Source organism: Leopardus geoffroyi, chromosome C2 (assembly GCF_018350155.1).
Source record: "Leopardus geoffroyi isolate Oge1 chromosome C2, O.geoffroyi_Oge1_pat1.0, whole genome shotgun sequence".
Taxonomy (NCBI): Eukaryota; Metazoa; Chordata; class Mammalia; order Carnivora; family Felidae; genus Leopardus; species Leopardus geoffroyi.
The window spans coordinates 69,699,306-69,719,161 of NC_059333.1; the positions used below are offsets into that span (position 1 = coordinate 69,699,306).

At 41.2% G+C, this 19,856-nt stretch overlaps 1 long non-coding RNA gene across 2 annotated transcripts; it reads right to left on the reverse strand.

Annotated features, from left to right (window-relative positions):
- Positions 1-770: 770 nt before the first annotated feature.
- LOC123610992 lies at positions 771-19,837 on the reverse strand. Of its 2 annotated transcripts, none has more exons than XR_006718371.1 (3): positions 19,409-19,837; positions 6,964-7,099; positions 771-1,372 (listed from the first exon to the last, which is right to left on the reverse strand). It is a non-coding gene; the product is annotated as an uncharacterized LOC123610992 (long non-coding RNA). The 2 variants fall into 2 exon arrangements; XR_006718372.1 differs by lacking the exon at positions 19,409-19,837 and adding an exon at positions 9,412-9,616.
- Between the last annotated feature and the right edge of the window lie 19 nt (positions 19,838-19,856).

Here is a 19,856-nt window from a genome sequence, read left to right on the forward strand (position 1 = left end):
TTCCTCACTGTTAAGTGGAAGGTGATCACCATGGAAAGAGTGACTGAGATGCTGTACTGATGCGGGATGAGGCGAGCCATCTTTATTGACAGTGGCATCTCTTGAACTGTGTTCCCTGGTGTTTTGGGAGATGCTTAACAGGAGACCCAAAAATCAAGTTCCTGAGGTCACATGTTTAGGAATTGCTGAGTTAAGCAGAGACTATTTTATGGTAAGACTTCTCAGGATGTTTAATAAGACAAGGTGCATTGTGATCTCTGAGAGATGGTGTTTTCCAAATCTCTCTGACCATAGACCTTTTGAGGAAACATCTATTAATACCCCACTGAAAACATTTTGGGAAGTAATGGTAGAGAGACACGTATTTTCCTTCTTCCAAACTCATGTCTTTCAATCATGAGTGTTTTGAAATGAGTTCTGGCTTCCATCCCAGTGGTTGAAATGTCTTATGTCTTCTCTCTCCCTGTGAAGCTAGACTTTGGTGGGGCTGTTACTCCTTAGTATATATGTAAAGTACCATAATCATCATAAGACCCAGAAATTTCCTGGCTTTTGCAGTCTCCAGACTGTGTTCCTATACATTAATCCTCACAACATCCCAGGAGGTAGTCTTCTAGATCCTTATTTAATCTTTTATTTTTTTAATGTGTATTTATTTTTGAGAGAGAGAGAGAGAGAGAGAGAGAATGAGCAGGGGACAGGCAGAGAGAGAAGGAGACACAGAATTCAAAGCAGGCTCCAGGCTCTGAACTATTAGCACAGAGGCTGATGTAGGGCTCGAACCCACAAACCGTGAGATTGTGACCTGAGCCAAAGTCAGATGCTTAACGGACAGAGCCACCCAGGTGCCCCTAGATCCTTATTTAATAGTGAGGAGTCTAGAGTTCAGAGGTTTTCCCAGGATCTCTTGGTAGTATCTCAGTGCAGGAAAACTGGGATTTGAAGAAAGCAACACAAGCAAGGGACTGTGATTTTCTCTAGATGGTCTGAACTTTGGGTAAAGATTCAGTTAACAGAGCAGACTTTTCTAAGACTTCGGGGTTTGAAAAGGTCATTGGACCAGGTCCAGAGAGAGATGAAAGCACATCAGTTCTCAGAGGATGACATTTGGGATTCCTCCAGGTGGTCTGTGGGCTGGGTCCATGACACCACCGAAGGAGGTGGCATCCTGAAGAAGACGGAGTTTCCAAAGCGAACCTTGGGTTTGAATTTTTGCTCTATCATTTAGCAGCAGTGTGGCTTTGGGCAAGGTACTTAAACAATCTGAATCTCAGTTTCCTCATCTCTGAAGCAGAGAGAATAATATTTTTCATGGGGCTGCTGTGAGGATGAAATCAGATAGTATACCCAAATTTCTTCACACAGAAGGTGCCTGGCATATAATAAAATGAAAAAGAAAAATCAGCTCTTACTAGTAGAATAGTATCCACAATTTTTACTTTCTGGCATGAATTAATCCATTTAACAAAAACCAGACATCATTTTTGTTGGTGCCTTACTAGAAATAGTGCTGTTTTCTAATGATTTCTGGCAGTAGTTTTAAAAAATTGTTGTTGTTTGTTTTGGGTTTTATTTTGTGTAAAAATAGGACTAAGCGAGACAGGTCTTTGCAGTTTTTTTCCCCTCCAGTTACACAGCCCATCTACACTCCCTCACACTCCACCCTGCCCCCTGAAAAGAAGGAAAAAGAACAAATTGAGAATGTATGGAACCACAACTCAGAAACCTGAGCGTTTTCCATTTCAGCTTTTCTTGGAATAATTTGATGAAAAGCCTATGCTGTGGTTTTAAATGGCATTAGGGTGCCCATCTTCTGTCCCTACCCCTAAGCTCCTGAACATGATTTATATTTCCCTATTTTAAGCTAGTGCAGATTTATGAGACTTTAAACACCATACTTGGAGTTATTGGAGGTTTAAAGGGATTAAGCAGGTCCAGCAGTACCTGGGGGGTGTACAGGTTGTTTGAAAGATTTATCAGTATTTCCATGTTAAAATCCACTTTTCAAGGATTCTCATAGCCTGGGTCTGAATCTATGTATTTTGGACAGAGGAATGAATTTTTAGGATTTCTCTTAGGTGGAAAAAAAAAAAATCCATCCGTCTATTGCTTCCTGCTCTGTTGTATGGGTTGTGCCTCTGCCCTTTACCTCTTCATCTTTCAAGTCTAGCTTGCTCTGTCTTCTCTGGGGTTTCCTTTCTTCTCTCTGTCCCTGTCTTCTCTCAAGCAGTCTCTTGGTATTCCTCTATGTTCACGTGTTCACAAGCTCCGCCTCTGACCCATGAACCTAACAGCAGCTGGGAGGGAGTCTGATACTTCCCTGCTTGAGGGGGTCAGGGAAACCTGAAGGCAGGGGAGGGCTGCAGTGGGTGATAGATATATGGCTGTGTAGGTGGGAATGCATTATGCCACAGGGGTGACAGATCCCCAGGTTTACACCAGAGGGTGCAATGACTCCGTTGCTGAGAGGGGTGGCTGGAGTCTGGAGTTTCCAAATAAAGTGCCCATTCAAGGCAAAGAACACAAAATTCCTAGGCAGTTAGGTTTAAGACAAGTTGTATTGTGTGACATTGAAAATAGGTTCAGGGCACAAAGTGGGCACACGCTCTTTGTCATTTTCTACCAATGCTGTGAAAAGCCAACGTTTTTCTCATTGCCAAGTATTTTCTCATCAGCCTCCACTTACCTCTCAGATTTCTTCCACATCCTAGCTCTGCCCACCCTGTCAAATCACTGTGGGTGTAGGGAACATGAACTCATTTTAATATCAGCCTGAACCAGACATCACTTGGGAAGGAAATCAGAAAAGCTATTCCAAAGTCTAGTAAAAATAACTTTAGTGAGTACATACTCTATGATTCCATTTATATGAAAACCCTAGAAGAGACAAATCTAATCTATAGTGACAGAAAGCAGATTGGTGGTTGCCTGGGCGAAGGTAGGGGAAGATTAACTGAGATGGGACACATGAAAATGTTTTGGGATGCTGGAAATGTTCTTTGTCTTGATTATGGCAATGTTTGCACACCTTAAAACTCATTAAAGTGTACAGTTAGAACACGTATAAGTTATACCTTGATTTAAAAAAAAAATTAATGTTTATTTTTGAGAGGGAGAGAGAGACTGAGAAAGAGACAGAGTACAAGTGGAGGAGGGGCAGAGAGAGGGAGACACAGAATCCGAAGTAGGCTCTAGGCTCTGAGCTGTCAGCACAGAGCCCAATGCGGGGTTCCAACTCATGAACCGCGAGATCATGACTTGAGCCAAAGTCAGATACTTAACTGACTGAGCCACCTGGACTCCCCTATACCTTGGTTTTTAAAAATGTATCCTATGGGCATCCATACTCCTCACCCCTCTCTTATGATAGATAGGGGAAAGCTGAGTACAAATCTTAGAAGGTTCCCTAATCTGTGGCTGGTTGTTTACCCAGCCTATGCTATCTGTCTACACAGAGCATGGAGATAATCCAAAGCAGTAGATAAACACCTCATCAGTTTTAATTGACTTTGAAATGCTTTCTATGCCTTTACTTTCCCTGAGTACAACCTGACTGACAAGGGCAGAAGGGAGCAGGCAGCCAAGAAATGTGGTGGGGAAGCCAGATTAAACAATTACCAGGGAGAGACAAGAACAGGGTGAATGACCACACAGATGATAAAGAACTGTTGACTTTGTAATATGAACTGTGCATTGTATGAAAGTGTAAAGGGATTGGTGAGGGGGAGCAGATGCTCATTAGAAATCAAACCAACCACACTGAACGGTCCTGGCATTTAGATTACAGGAGATCTTCACCAACTTCATCTTTTCCACATCTCTAATTACATCTTTGATATTGCTTAAGTCAGGCACAGTGCCCTATTCATTTTGACTCCAAATATCCACTTTAAAGTTGGCCAGGCTCACCCAAAGGATGATGTAAATAAATCAAGGATGGAGTTAAGATTTAGGACATTGGAGTTTTGTCCCTGCTGTGTGACCTTCTGAAAAATTACTTAACTTATTTATTTGCTCACTGATTCATTTATTCAATAAAATTATGGAGCACCTGCTATTAATCAGGTGTTTTGCAAGACACTGGGGATACATGGCTCTAGGCATAACTTTCCTCATTTGTAAATGTTCATTCTGGGATCCCTGCACCATCCCCCCACTGTGTCCATGGATAGTATGGGTAGTGATGTAGTCAGGCTCTGAGACCCTCAGGGCTGTGCCTCAATGATAAAGCTGACTAGGAGGTATAACAAAAATCGGACTCCTAACTTCTCTGATCTGTATCTTTCCAAAGGATAATTCTAGGCCACTTAAAGCATCTTTGGCATAAAAAGTTCCATGGAAATGAAATTAAGCATTTTAGTTTTGTTTGTTGAAAAAATGCCCTTAAAAAACCTTCTTAGGCAGTTTTTAAATTAATTCCTCACTGCTTCGAAGCACAAACTCATATATAGTTATAAACTAAGTTTATGTTTGAACTCATGCAGAGCAGTAGACCAAGGCTTTTGTCTAGCCTTCCCCTGATTTGCCGCATCCCCTGTCCTACCCACCCCCTCTCCAAGCAAGATTTAGAAGTCAACAGACACAAAATTGCTTCTCTTCCTGAAGTTCTTCTCACACTTATCTTCAAGTATACAGATTCTGTTCCTTTTCAGGTCATCAAACCAACTTTCAGAAGAGTCTGACAGAGTAGGACTCAAATTCAACTGTATAATATGTGACCCAGGGAAAGTTCCCTAAACTTTCTGTGCCTCATCTCGAAGTGGGAATAACAATATCTACTTTGCGTTGTTGTGCAGTTTAAAATTTTTTTTTTTAACGTTTATTTATTTTTGAGACAGAGAGAGACACAGCATGAATGGGGGAGGGGCAGAGAGAGAGGGAGACACAGAATCGGAAGCAGGCTCCAGGCTCTGAGCCATCAGCCCAGAGCCCGACGCGGGGCTCGAACTCGCGGACCGCGAGATCGTGACCTGAGCTGAAGTCGGACGCTCAACCGACTGAGCCACCCAGGCGCCCCAGTTGTTGTGCAGTTTAAATAGGATAATAGATATAAAAATATCTAGCATGTAAAATGTCTAGCAATTGTAGAAAACCAATTTATGGTTGTTATTAAAGCCAAGCAGAAATAAAGTCTGGGGATTGAAGGGGAAAATAATCCCCTACAGAGATAGAAGTAGTCCATTGATTCTTGGAATGGAGGAACCAGGACTTTGAGCCTTATTGAGTGGGTGGTAACTATGGGGGATAGGACCATCAGGTTGTGAAGCTCATACCCCCAATCTGGAAGAAGGGTTTACTTTTTTATGAGGTAAATTAAGTCATCCATATGCCCTTGACTCAAGAATGGAAGAGTTTTTCTCTTTAACCCAGTATCCAGCTATAGGAGGAATGCATATGGAACAATGATGGAAAAAAAGTCATGCCCAGCTAGCTGTGATGGCCACGTCAGCAGACACAACAGTCAGATACTTCCATATTCTCTTAGGAAAGGTTCAGATCTCCTGGCCCTTTCCAAAGAGAGCACTGTTCCACCCAACAGGTCAAAATTAGTGTCACAAAGAGGGCTGAGAACCCGAAGATAGAGTATGCCTGCTGATCCAAGAACAACAGACAACTGGCTCAGGCTGTGATTAAAGTTGGTTGGAATTCACAGCCGTCAGAACAATGGACACATTCATGAACTGAACTTCTGCTTACTCTCCTATTCCAAAGTTCTTCGTCTTCCTTCCACATGGACAGCCAACTGTGCTGAGAGATTTGTGTGTTAGCACCTGAAAGTGTTGGATGGACTTGATTACTGTGTAATAGAATCTAACATGAATGACTTGAAAGTATAGTTAAAGGATGAAAACCTATCTGTAATTACTGGGGACCCCTCCCCCCCAGGCCCTTACCAAAGAAAAGCCCACTAGATTGTAGAGACCCTTATGAGCAGGGACTATATCTGTCTTCCTCACTGCTTTATATCCAATATCAAACACAGATCTTTGGGGGAAACTGACCATCTTGGTTTGCCTGGGACTCTGGTTTTAGCACTAAAAAATCCTGCATCTCAGGAAACCCCTATTTCACAGGCAAACTAGGATGACTAGTTATTCCAGGCTTGGCACATAGTAGATGTTTAAAAAAATTTAGTCAAACAAAAGAAATTAAATAAATAAGCAGAAGTGTAGCTGGAATTATAATGCAATACATTGGATAGGAGTCTACCTTCAGCAGATGCTGGTTTGAAGTTGAGTTTGGTGAAACCAGCATACTATTTTGATTGTATATAGGTCCAGTCTTGCTTTAAATATCATCTCATTTCTGTCCCTCCTTTTACCTTTTTTTAATACATCTGGGCCATCAGTCAGCAATAGGCTGCACAGTTTCAAAACTGTCAAAACATGGTGAAAATATGACTAAGATTTCTAAAGTCTTTTCCCATTTGGCAACTTTCTCGCCCCATCTACATGGAAACCAGGTGTTTTAAACTGATCCATAATATACACTTGGGAAGGAAGGAGCATTTCTCCAATCAAAGTAAACAACCCTTTATTGAGTAACTGCTCTGGGCAATGTGCTGGGTGCTGCAGGGCATTCAGAATTAGTGACATAGGATCTTTGCCCTTAGCAGCTCTCAACCTAGCAGGGGTGTGTGTGAATAAACATATATATGTATTTATGACATGAAGCAGGCTTGACACATGCATGCTATTTTAATGATTTCAGTTGTGCCCTACGTGACTGTGAGAGAATGGGAGATCAATTTTGAGATGTCATAGAATGCCTTCCAAAAGGAGGTGGGATTTAGGGTGGTCTTTGAAGAAAGCAACAGGACATCAAATACTGGCTATGCAGTAAGGAGAAAGCAACTTTCCAGGCGGAAGGAGTAGTATGGGTGTGACAAAGAGTTGCATTAGGCTACTCATCACCTGAACCTGTAGGGCTTTAACTAAATGGAGGCATAATACTCTCACATACCAAGAAGTCCAAGTCTTTGCAGGAGCTCCAAGGTGGCATCAGCGTCCTAGGCTCCTTTCCTCCTTCTGCTCCATCATCCTTAGCTTGTGGCTTTGTTGTCTTCTGCTCCCAAGATGGTTACTCTACTTCCAGCCTCCTGTTTGTGGACCAGGCAGGAGAAAGAAGAAAAGAATGAAGGAACAAAAGGAGAAGAGAGAAAGGAGAGGCATGTGTGAGGGAAAGGCAGGGTCCATATGAAGAGGGAAAACATTTTCCCCAACTCCCAACCTGACTCTCAGAGTCATGTCTCATAACAAGAAATGGGTTACATGGTGCCCCAGGTATAAAGGAGTTGGGGCAGGGGGCATTTTAGCTGGGCACATTGCTCTTCTGAATAATATGGCAATTCTCTTAGTAAGGAGGCATGACTTTGGGGTAGATAACCAGCAGTGTCTGTGCCTTTGAGTAGAAAGCTAGGGATGGGGACAGGGCAGGGATTGCTGGGTAGAGAAAGAAAAGTAGAATCTTGTACATGAGATGGAGTGTGAGTGTATGTAGGCAGGACAAGATAGAATAGGATGACTTTGGAGGGTATGGAAAGGAGTAATTTGAGGATAAGATTGGAAAAATATACACCAAATGGAGGAGACATGGGGTTTTTATTTGGCTCTTTAATTTCTCTGCAGAAGGTCCAGCACAGCCTAGATGATCCTGTTTCACATTCTGTGAGGTGGCTTTCATCCTTTACTCGCTGCCTTCGTCTTCCTCAGCCTCATGTTATCAAGCATCTTGGGTAGAGATATAAAAAACACCACTTTCACACTTGTCCCCTCATGTCATATAAAAAGATGATAAGGGAAACATTTAAACCATTTTCTTTCCCTAAATTCACCTGTTATCCATATTTTAATTTTATATTATTATTATTCCTGTATTCTATTGATAAACTCCTTTAATTCCCTTGGGCACCATACTATACCAACTTTTACACCATGAAACAGTTGTGAGTTGTGTACTGCTAAATACTAATTGCAAAAAAATGTATATACAGAAACATTATACTTAGAAATATACACACATATATTTCTGTATATAGATTTCTAATTAGTATTTAGCAGTACTAAAATTGTATCTCTCTCTTGCTCTCTCACACACACACTCATGCACACACACACACACACACACACACACACACACACACACATTTCCCATCCATAACTGTCTTTTGAGAGTCAGATTTGTTCTTCAGCTTTGCAATTTCTTTTGTACCATAATGTAATTTGCTTTGGTCACTCTCTAAGCTACAATTCTGAATAATTTTCCCATTGCTTGGCTCCAGACCTTTTTTTCTTCCAGGATAATAGTTTCTGAAGATAACTTTAAGCATTAAGAACAGTTGAAGAACCACAAAGAGTTTACTAGTATTAGAGGAAATTATGACATTCTTTATTACTCTAAGTCAGGAGTCAGCAAAACTTTTATTGTAAAAGGCCAGATAGTAAATATTTCCAACTTTGCAGACCATATGGTGTCTGTCACAACTCCTCAGCTCTGCTGCTATAACACAAAAGCAGCCATAGACACTAATTATATGAATGGGCATGGCTGTGTTGGAATAAAACTTTATTCATCAGACCTCTGCTTTAAGTGAACAGCAGAGATTCTCTCCCTTGCTCTCCATCTCTCTCCATCTCTTTCTCTCTCCTTTTTTGTTGTCTTTTTATCACCATCTTTCTTCCATTTTTGTTTTTATTCCTTCTTCATCCCAACCTGTTTCTTGCTTTCTTTTCCACATCTTGATTTCCTTCTTGTCACTTGCTACAAGACATATCCCCAAGGGATGCTTGGCAGATCCTCCTTAGCCTCTTGAGATGGCATCAGAGAGGAAACTTTACTCTTCCTTGAGTCCACTTGGTGACACAGAGAGGCTCCTGGGGCTGATTGGATTATATGTCTGGTGACTTCTTTTTTTTTTTTTTTTTTCAACGTTTATTTACTTTTGGGACAGAGAGAGACAGAGCATGAACGGGGGAGGGGCAGAGAGAGAGGGAGACACAGAATCAGAAACAGGCTCCAGGCTCTGAGCCATCAGCCCAAAGCCTGACGCGGGGCTCGAACTCACGGACCGCGAGATCGTGATCTGGCTGAAGTCGGACGCTTAACCGACTGCGCCACCCAGGCGCCCCTGTCTGGTGACTTCTTAAGCATATGTGACTCTTCTTGGCTAGCTTAAGATATGCTTTAGTTTATTAGCTGCAGAATTCCTTCTGGCTTCCTTGGACCTGAATCTTTGAGATGACTAAAGAGGTCTTTCTCTTACAATGTCAGTGGAAATTGGCATGTATTTGAATGTTCTTTAATCTTTTTGAGTGCCCCTATCTTTTTAGGATAGGCAAGGCTGGCAGGTAACATGGGTGTACAGTCAATGACAACTTCCTTAGGATCTGGAGGAAATCCATGTTACTTTACCTGCTGCAGATTTCCTCATCCAGGCAGGCTTTTTGGCCATCACAGGCTTCCCCCGAAGACAGGATGAGAGGGAATTTGCTTCAGTTGGAGCAGGAAAGATTAAGAGTAGAGGTCAGGAAGAACTTTGGTTCTGTCACAACTGTATATTGAACAAGGCCAAGACCAGGGGATGTTTTGGTGTTCCCTTGGAATTGTTAAAAGAACAGGACAGATTACTTCCTATGCTTACTCTAAACAGAAAATAGTGTGACAAAGGAAGCAGCTTTGTGTTAGAAATTTCCTGTGCGGTATGGGCTGAGGGCTGGGAATCACGATTTGAGGCCCAAATATCTTCTACCAGCTTCCTCTATGCAGACCAACCCTCAGGATGCTGGCTGATCACTGCAACAGGGAGAGCCACCCACCCTTCCAGTTTCTGAGTGACTCTGATAGTTTTCCAGCTTCAGAATTTTCTAACTCCCTCTTATTCTTTCATTTGTCTCTCAAGTCTGCACAGCTAGCTCCATTTTGAAAACCAGATAGAAACAAACATTTGGAAACTTGATCGTACTGTGGAACGACTGTCTGTCTGTCTGTCTGCCTTCACTGCCCAAACTTCAGGGACAGATGATTCAGGTCTGCTGCTTCCATTCCCCTCAGGACACATTGGCCCCTGTCCTGTCTGCAGCCAGGTTCCGCCCTCTGCTTTCTCTCTCCAGGCCACTTGTAACCTGCACTGACCAAATCCTGTCTCCATGCCCCAGTCCTTGCTGCCCCTCACTTCTCTGTGACATCTGACATTTTGGATCTGTCTGCCTGCCGACACTGCTTGTCTCCTATCTCCATGGCCAACATGCTCCTGTGACTTGTCTGTCTCTGTTTCTTTCATGTTTTGGCTTTATTTCCACACCTTGCCTGGGAAAGCCAGTAGGCAAGCTATTGTAGAAATTCAAGATTATGGAGTCAAAGCCTGGTTTGGATGGTGTTGGTGGGAAAGGAGGCAATGGATGCCATTTCAAAGGAAAACTTTGGCTTAATGAGAGCATGAAGGCAGGAAGTAGAGAGGGCAGAGGAGCCAGGCAAGTCTCCTAGGGTTCTAGTCTTTGACACTGGGATAATGAAGTCAGTAAAGTCAGGAAGAGGTGCTGGTTCCAAGGCAGATTTGATTTGAGTAGAAAGCAGGACATAGAAGTGGATAATACGTCTAAAGAGGGAAAGTTAATGGAAATGGATAGAAAACCTTTTATCTCATTTGCTGTTGCTGCTTCAGCCAACTTCTGGCTTCTTAATCAATATTTCCAGCTCCCAAGCTGTCCCAGGCTCTGCACTGACTGTTCTAATTGCTGGAAGGACACTACCACCTGGATGCCTATCATCCTTCAGACTCCTCAAGTGGGAGATGTGTTGTTATAGGGAAGCAACCTGGAAAACTGGCCTAGGAGTCATGAGTTCTGCGGTTGGCTGTGTGACTTGGGGCAGGTCACTTTACTCTCCAGTTTATAGTTTTCTCATCAGTGAACTGAGGGGTAAAACTAAATAACATCTTTTAAAAATGTTTACTTATTTATTTTGAAAGAGAGAGGGAGGGAAAGAGAATGGGGTAGGGACAGAGAGAGAGGGGGAGAGAATCCCAAGCAGGCCTGATGTGGGTCTCAATCACACGAACCATGAGATCATGACCTGAGCTGAAATCAAGAGTAGGATGCTTAACTGGCTGAGCCACCCAGGCACCCCTAAAAGTAAGTAATATTTAATCACTTTTCTGTATTTCCCCAGTTTGGTTTCTCACCTAGATCGTTTTTTCTTCTGTTAGTGGTGCCGCCATTTTTTCAGTTGCCTAGTGCCCAGAGGTATCCCGAACTACTGTTTACCACCATTCCCTCTTTCCTGCCCACATCTTCTCTCCTCCACATATACGCTTTCAACACATGCTATTGCTCTGTCCTTCTTATTGACTTCCACAACCTTCTGCTTCAGTCTCACAGCCATACCCTCCTTGAATTGTTTACCACCTGCTCTTAGACTGTTGCTATGGACTCTGGATTGCCCCCTCCATTCTCCTGGGCATGTCTACCTTCCTAAGCATTTCTTCCATCCTGTCCTATTCTGATCCATTCCTCCTTAAATCTTCAAAGAGGAGTGGAGAAAAGGCAGTGTCTGTCAAGACTGAGAGTTTTTTTTCCCAAAATACTTGTACCTTAATATCTCTCCTCCTTCCTCCACCCTGACATTCTTGTGCTCCATGTAAGAAAGACTCCCCAGAGGATGATTCTCTCTCTTTCTCCTCATTGTAAAGAATCATGAAGTTTTAAATATTTAAATATAATGTTAAAATTTTGAGACCATGAAAATCCCATATATTCCTCACATGATAACTGCTATTTCCTTGTAAGTACATGGAGCTTTACCACATTTCCCCCCACATTTTTAAATTAATTAATTAATTTTAAAAGTTTATTTATGTACTTTGAGAGGGAGAAAGAGAGAGCAAGCTGGAGAGGGGCAGAGAGAGGGAGAGAGAGAGAATTCCAAGCAGGCTCCACACTGCCAGCATGGAGCCTGATGTGGGGCTTGAACCCATGAACCGTGAGACCATGACCTGATTTGAAGTTGGATGCTTAACCAACTGAGCCACCCAGGTGCCCCTATCACATTCTTTCTAACAAAAATTATTTTAAAAAATAGCTTTATTGAGGCATGATTGATATTTGATAAATTGAATGTATTTAAACTGCACAATTTGATCAGTTTTGACATAAGCATACACCTACACAACAATTGACACAATCAAGAACATACCCTTCACCTCCAAAAGTTTCAGTGTTCCTCTTCATTGTCCCAACTTCCTGCGCCTCCCCTCCCAGTCTCTGCCCTGCTGGTCATCTCTAGACAACCACTGATCTGCTTTCTGCCAGCATAGATCACTTCGCATTTCCTAGAACTTTATATAAATGGAATAATTTAGTATGTGCTTTTTTTTTTGGTCTGACTTCTTTCACTCAGCATAATTAGTTTGAATTTCATCCACATATTATTGGTATAGCAATAATTCATTTCTTTTTATTACCGAGTAGTAGTCCATCGTGTGTATATATGGTAATTCGTTTATCCTATCACTTGTTAATGGATTTTTGGATTGCTTCCAGATTTTGGCTATTATAAATAAAGCAGTTATGAGCATTTGTGTACAAGTCTTTGCATGATATATGCTTTTATTTCTCTTGGGTAAATACCAAGAATGATTGAGTCATACAGCAGGTGCATGTTTAACTATTTAATAAACTGTCAAACTGTTTTCTGAAGTGGTTGCACCCTTTTACATTCCACCAGAAGTGCAGGAGAGCTCCAGTTGTTTCACATTTTCACCAACACTGGAGATGAGCAAGTCTTTTTAATTTGCGACATTTTAATAGATTGTGGTATCTCATTGTGGTTTGGAAATTTGTATATCCCTAATGACGAATGATGTTGAATATTTTCTCAAGTGTTTATTTGCCATCCATGTATCTGCGAATATGGGTTTCTATTCAAATCTTTTGCCCAATTTTTAAAAATTGGGTTGTTTTCTTATTTAAAAAATTTGAGGGTTCTTTATGTATTCCAGAGATAGTCCTTCATCAGATATGTGATTTTCAAATATTTTCTCTGATGGCTTGTCTTTTCATTATCTTAATATCTTTTAAAGAGTAGAACTTCTTAATTTTGTTGAAATTTCATAATTACAAGTTTATAATTTTTTCTTTTAGAGATTATGCCTTAGGTGTCATATCTGAGAAATCTTTGCCTACTCTTAAGGTCACAAAGATTTTCTTCAGTGTCTTCAAGAAATTTTATAGTGTTAGACTTTACATTTAGGTCTATGATCCACTTTGAGTTAATTTGTGTGAGATATTGATCTAAGTTTATTTTCTTTTTGCATATGGATATTATGTAGGCAGAATAATGCCTTTCCCCAAAGATGTCTATGTCCTGGCCCCCAGAACCTGTGGATATGTTATGTTACATTGCAAATGGGAATTAAGGTTTCAGATGCAATTAAGATTGTAATCAGATGACCTTAAAATAGGGAGATTATCTTAGATTTATCTGGGCGGGCCCTATGTAATCACAAGGGTCTTTAAGAGTGGGAGAGGGGGACTGAAAGAGAACCAGAGAAATGGCGAAAGCAAGGAAACAGTTCTCCCCTAGAACCTCTAGAAAGAATAGGAATCCCTTTTAATACCTCAATTTTAGCCCAGTGAGACCTGTTATGGACCTTTGACTTCCACAACTATAAGATAATAAAATGTGTGTTGTTTTAAGCCACTAAGTTTGTGGTAATTTGCTATTTAAGTCATAGAAACTAATACAGGTTTTCAGTTTTTCAGGCACCATTGTAAAGACTATCCTTATTATACCAAATTTCCTTTGATCTTTGTTGAAAATCACTTTTCATAAATGTGTGGGTTTGTTTCTGGACTCCATTCTATTCCATTCATCTATTTTTCTATCTTAATGCCAAAATCACATTGTCTTGATAACTCTAACCTTATAGTGAGTCTTGAAGTTGGATAGGGTAAGTCCTCCTACTTTATTCTTTCTCAGATTTTTGACTTTTCTAGTTTATTTGGATTGAACCAGCTTGTCAATATCTACAGAAAAAATAAAAACAAAAAATGAAAAAACCCTACAAAACAATCCTCTGGGATCTTAGTTGGTATTGCATTGAATCCACAGATCAATTTGGAGAAAATTGATGTCTTAAGCATTTTGAGTCTTCTGACCCATGACACAGTATCTTTTCATTTATTTAAGTCTTCTTTAATTTCTTTCAGCAGCGTATTGTAGTTTGCAATGTGTGGGTCTTGCATATCTTTAATCAGAGTTAGTCTTCATCTTTATATTTTTCCATGCAAATGTAAATAGTGATTTTTAAAATTTCAATTTCTAAACCTTCATTGCTAGTGTAGAGAAATACAATGTATTTTTATGTTGGTCTTACATCCTGAAATCTTGCTAAACACATTATTAGTTCTAGAGGCATTTGGATAGATTTCATGGAATTTTCTAAATAACCAATCATCTTGTCTGTGAATAAAGTTCTACCCCCTACTCTCTAATTTGGATGCCTTTAACTTCCTTTTCTTGCCTTATCATACTTGTTAGAACATCCAATACAATGTTGAATAGGAGTCAGAGTGGACATACTTGCTTTGTTCTCATCTTAGGGGAAAAGCAGTCTTCTACCATTATTTTAGTATTAGCCATAAGTTTTTTAAAAATGTTTTTATTTATTTTTGGGGGGTAGGGGCAGGGACAGAGAGGGCAGAGGCTCTGCACTGACAGTAGGTGAGCCCGACGTGGGGCTTGAATTCACAAACCATGAGATCAGAATCTGAGCCGAAGTCAGATGCTCAACTGACTAAGCCAACCAGGTGCCCTGGCTTTCTTTTTTTTTTTTTTTAATAGATGCTCTTTATTAAGTTGAGGAAGTTCCTTCTATTCCTAGTTTGCTGAGAGTCTTGATCAAAAACGAATATTGTATTTTGTCAAATGCTTTTCCTACATCTATTGAGATGATTGTATGGTTTTTCTTTTTTAATATGGTATATTAATTTTCTAGGGCTGCTGTAACAAAGTATCACAACTGGTTGGTTTAGAAGAACAAAAATTTATTTTGTCAGAGCTCTGGAGGCTAGGGGTCCAAAATCAAGGTGTCAGCAGGACTGTCCTCCCTCTGAAACTGGGTGGAATCCTTCCTTGCTTCTTCCTAGCTTCTGGTGGTGACCATTAATTTTTGGCGTTCCTTGGCTTGTAGCTGCACCATTCCAGTCTCTGCCTCTATTGTCACATGGTGTTTTCCCTGTATGCCTCTTCTTCACAACACGTTTTTCTATCATAAGAACACCAGTCATATTGGACTAGGACCTACCATAATGACCCCATCCATAAGTCATTACATCTGTAAAGACCTTATTTCCAAAGTAGGTTATATTCACAGGTACTGGGGATTAAGATTTTAACTTATCTTTTGGGGGGACACAATTCAACCCATGACATATGGTAAATTACATTGGTAAATTTTCAAATGTCAAACCAACCTTTCATCCTTGCAAAAATGCACTTTATTATAATGTATTATCCTTTTTATATATTAGTGGATTTGATTTGCTAAAGTTTCATTAAGAATTTTGCATCTATGTTCACAAAGGAGAGTGGACAACAGTTTTGTTTTTGTTTTTTCTTTTCTCCTCTTCATTGGTCTTTGTTTAGTTTTAGCATAAGAGTAATGTTGGCATTGGGGTGCCTGGGTGGCTGAGTGTGTTAAGTGGCTGAGGTCAGGATCTCGTGGTTCATGAGTTTGAGCCCTGCATTGGGCTCTGTGCTGTTAGCTCAGAACCTGGAGCCTGCTTCAGATTCCGTGTCTCTCTCTCTCTCTGCACCTCCCCCACTCATGTTCTGTCTCTCAAAAATGAATAGACATTAAAAAAATTAAAAAAAAAAAAAGAGTAATGTTGGCTTCATGCAAATAGCTGGGAATTATTTCCTCTTCTTCCCTTTTCTGGAAATGTGTGTGTGGATTGGTATTACTTTTCCTTTAAATGTTTCATAGAATTCACCAGTAAAGCCACATGGGTCTTGAATTTTCTTTATGGAAAATTTTAAGCTACAAATTTAATTTCTTTAATAGATATATGGCTATTTAAGTTATCTGTTTCTTCTTGAGTAAACTTTAGTAGTTTGTGCCTTTCAAGAAATGTGTCCATTTTATGTAAGTTGTTGAATTTATTGGCATAAATAGCTCATAATATTTCCTTTTGTTGTTTTTACATCTCCATTATTTGTAGTGATGTCACCTCTCTCATTCCTGCTAATAGTAATTTGATTCTTCTCTCTTGTTTCCTTATTTCAGTTTGGCTAGAGATTTATCAATTTTATTGATCTTTTCAAAGAACACAGTTTTGGTTTCATTGATTTTTCTCTTTTTTTTCAGTTATCTATTTCATTGATTTCTGCCTTTTTAAAATGCTGTTCTTATGCTTTGGGTTTCATTTACTCTTAAGGTAGAACAGGAGATCCCTGGTGCGAGATATTTCATTTCAAAATAGGTATTTTAGTACTCTAAATTCCCCTCTAAATACTGCTTTAACTGTATCCCACAGATTCTTATATGACATATTCATTTTAATTCACTTTAAAATTCTTTCTAATATTCCTTTCAAGTTCTTAGTTGAGCATGGATTATTCAGAAATATGTTATTAAGTTTCCAAATATTTGGGGGATTTCCCATATATTTGTCATTGATTTGTTTTTATTTTTCTTTTGAAATATGACTTTTTATTTTAAAAATTTATTTATTTAAATTCAAGTTAGTTAGTACACAATATAGTATTGATTTCAGGAGTACAGCCCAATGATTTACCACTTACATACAACACCCAGTGCTCATCCCAGCAAGTGCCCTCCTTAATAATGCCATCACTCATTCAGTCTAACCCTCTACTCACCTCCCCTCAAGCAACTCTGTTTGTTCTCTGTCTTTAAGAGTCTCTTATGGGTTGCCTCCCTCTGTTATCTTACTTTTCCTTCCCTTCCTCTATCTGTTATGTTTCTCAAATTTCACATTTGAGTGAAATCACATGATATTTATCTTTCTCTGACTGACTTATTTCACTTAGCATAATATACTCTGGTTCCATGCACATTCTTGTAAATGGCAAGATTTCATTTTTGCTGACTGGTATTCCACTGTATATATATGCCACATTTTCTTTGTCCATTCATCAGTCAACGTCATTGATTTCTAATTTAACTCTATTGTGCTCAGAAAATATACTTTATATGATTTAAAAAAACCCCAAACAGGGGCACCTGGGTGGCTCAGTCAGTTAAGCCTCCGACTTCAGCTCAGGTCATGATCTCACAGTCTGTGAGTTCGAGCCCCGCGTCGGGCTCTGTGCTGACAGCTCAGAGCCTGGAGCCTGCTTCAGATTCTGTGTCTCCCTCTCTCTCTGCCCCTCCCCTGCTCATGCTCTGTCTCTCTCTGTCTCAAAAATAAATAAAAACATTAAAAAAAAACCAAACAAACCCAAACAACTGAGGTATAATTTACCTACTAGTCTGCATGGGGTTAATCCTTTTAAATTTGTTAGAGACTTGTTTTATGGCTTAGCACATGATTTATCTTGTTACATGTTACCTGTGCACTTGAAAAAAATGTGTACCTGCTGTTGTTGAGTGGAGTATTCTATAAACATCAGTTGGGTTAAATTGCACTGTTCATATTCTTACTGATGATCTGTCTCCTTATTCTATCAATTATTGAGACAGATATTAAAATGTCTGACCATAATTATCAATTTGTCTGCTTCTCCTTATAGTCCTATCGGTTTTGCTTCATATATTTTGAAACTCCCTTATTAAATGCAAAAACTCTTTGAATTGTTACATGTATCTGATGAATTGAAATGTCCCTCTTGATCTCTGGTAATATTCTTTGCTCTGAAATCTTCTTTGTCTGATAATGATATAGCCACATACATTTAAGATTTTAATACAAATTGCCAAATTTCCTCTCAAAAACTGGTGTTGTATAAGGTTTTCCCCCATTCTGGTTCACATTTATTGAGACTTTGATATGAAACTTCTTCTAAACATGTAATGTTTCTTCTGAATTTGGGATGAGCTAATACTCTTGCCAGACTTCTGGTTCTCTATCTGCACAAGTAGCTGTTAACAGCTCTGCCATCATGTGTGTGGGGGAGTACAGGAAAGGGTTTAGGCATGGGGTTAAGCGGAGGCAAAAGTTAGAAAAGACAAATGAGAAGTACTTTCATTGTCAGAAAAGGTGGTAGGTAGGGGGGCATCTGGATGCTTTAAGGCAATTTAAGGTATCAGATGAATTAGATCTCATGGCAGTGAACTTGTGATCTCAGCGTCACTATTAATAATTTTTAAGAAATGGAGCCTGATAGATGTACCCAAGACTGGAGACAGGCAACAGTACTTATATTTTTAGTGGGTGAAAAAAAATGTGTGACATTCAGTAAAGAAAGTGATGAGTACTGGGAGCTAGAAAGGGTTCACTAAAATCTTATTTAATTCATTCTATTTGCTGTTAGAGTTACCCAGTTAATAGATCTGGAAAGGTCCCAGGTGCTTTGAACCGGAGAGAGGTGGAACCAAAGACGTTGTTAGAGATAAATACATCCAGGAGTGGGCCATCAAATTTAGACGAGGACCTGGTTTTCCTATTCCGTGTGTTTTAACACATTAGGTCAGGCCACAGCCTCTCCATCTGCCTGGATGAGGCAGCAGCAACACCTCCCAACACACCACATTAAGTACTTAGGTCTAAAGAGCCTCTGTTTTGTAGTCTCTGCAGTCACTAGAACTATAAACAGAATACTGGCTAATTATTGTTTAATTATTGCTTAAAAAACCAATTGGCACAATACAATCACTGCATTAATTACCCCATACAGCATCTGCTTTCTTTTTTGCCGTCATCCCCATTCCTCCCCAGCCCCTCTCCCCACTTTAATTGAAATTCAGCTTGCCGTAACACCTCCTTTCTCCAGGCCAACTGGATCTCTCCATTCACACGAGGGAGAGGAACAAAACAGAGAAGGCCCCCGGGGATTAGGGAGTTTTGACAGCTGTCCAAGAGGAGCTCAGAGATACGGGCCAAGTACAGAGGCAGGACAGAGACAAATGAGAGACAGAAGAGAGTGACAGAGGGAGGGAGAGATGGGCAGGGAGACATGGCAAGAGGAATGAGTGGGACAAAGAGTCACAGAGACAGGCAGAGATGTTTAAAGGGGCGCTGAAAAGGGGAAAAAGGAAACGAAAGGCTAAAAACGAGAGGAACTAAGGCGAGACGGAGGAAAATGCGAGAGGCTCAGGAGGGGAGGGAGACAGGAGAGAGCTTTGTCAGGAAGGAGAGGGAAAAGTCCGGTCTCTGAGGACAGGTCAGTGCAGCTTGGGTACCGGTCTGAAGAGGAGGCGGGCAGGCAGCGTGGGGTTCCCCTCGCATACCTGGGCGCCGGGTAGGGCGGAGGACCGCCGCCGGGCCGGGAGCATCGCAGCGCGAGCCGAGAGCTGAGCGCGCGGGACCGCGGCGGCAGGGCCCCTGGGCGAGCCCGGCGGCCCCGCACTAGCCCGGCGGCCCCGCCCCCTCCTCAGCCGCCTCCTTCGCCGGGGCTTTTCCTGCGGGGCTCAGGAAGCCGGCCTAGTGCCGCCACGAACAATAGCTCGCTGCTCGGGCTCGGCTCCGGGAGAGGCCGGCGCGCGGCCGCGGGGGAGGGAGGCGTCCGCGCCGCTGGGGGCCCGCGGTGAGCGGCCGGCCCGGGCCGGAGCTTCAGTTCGGCTCCGCGCCGTCCGGGTCATTGTTGGCCGGGACTGAGGGAGCGGGAGCCGGGGGAGGAGCTGGAGAGGCGGCGGCGGCGGCGGCGGCGGGAGCCAGAGGGGGAGCCAGAGAGCGAGC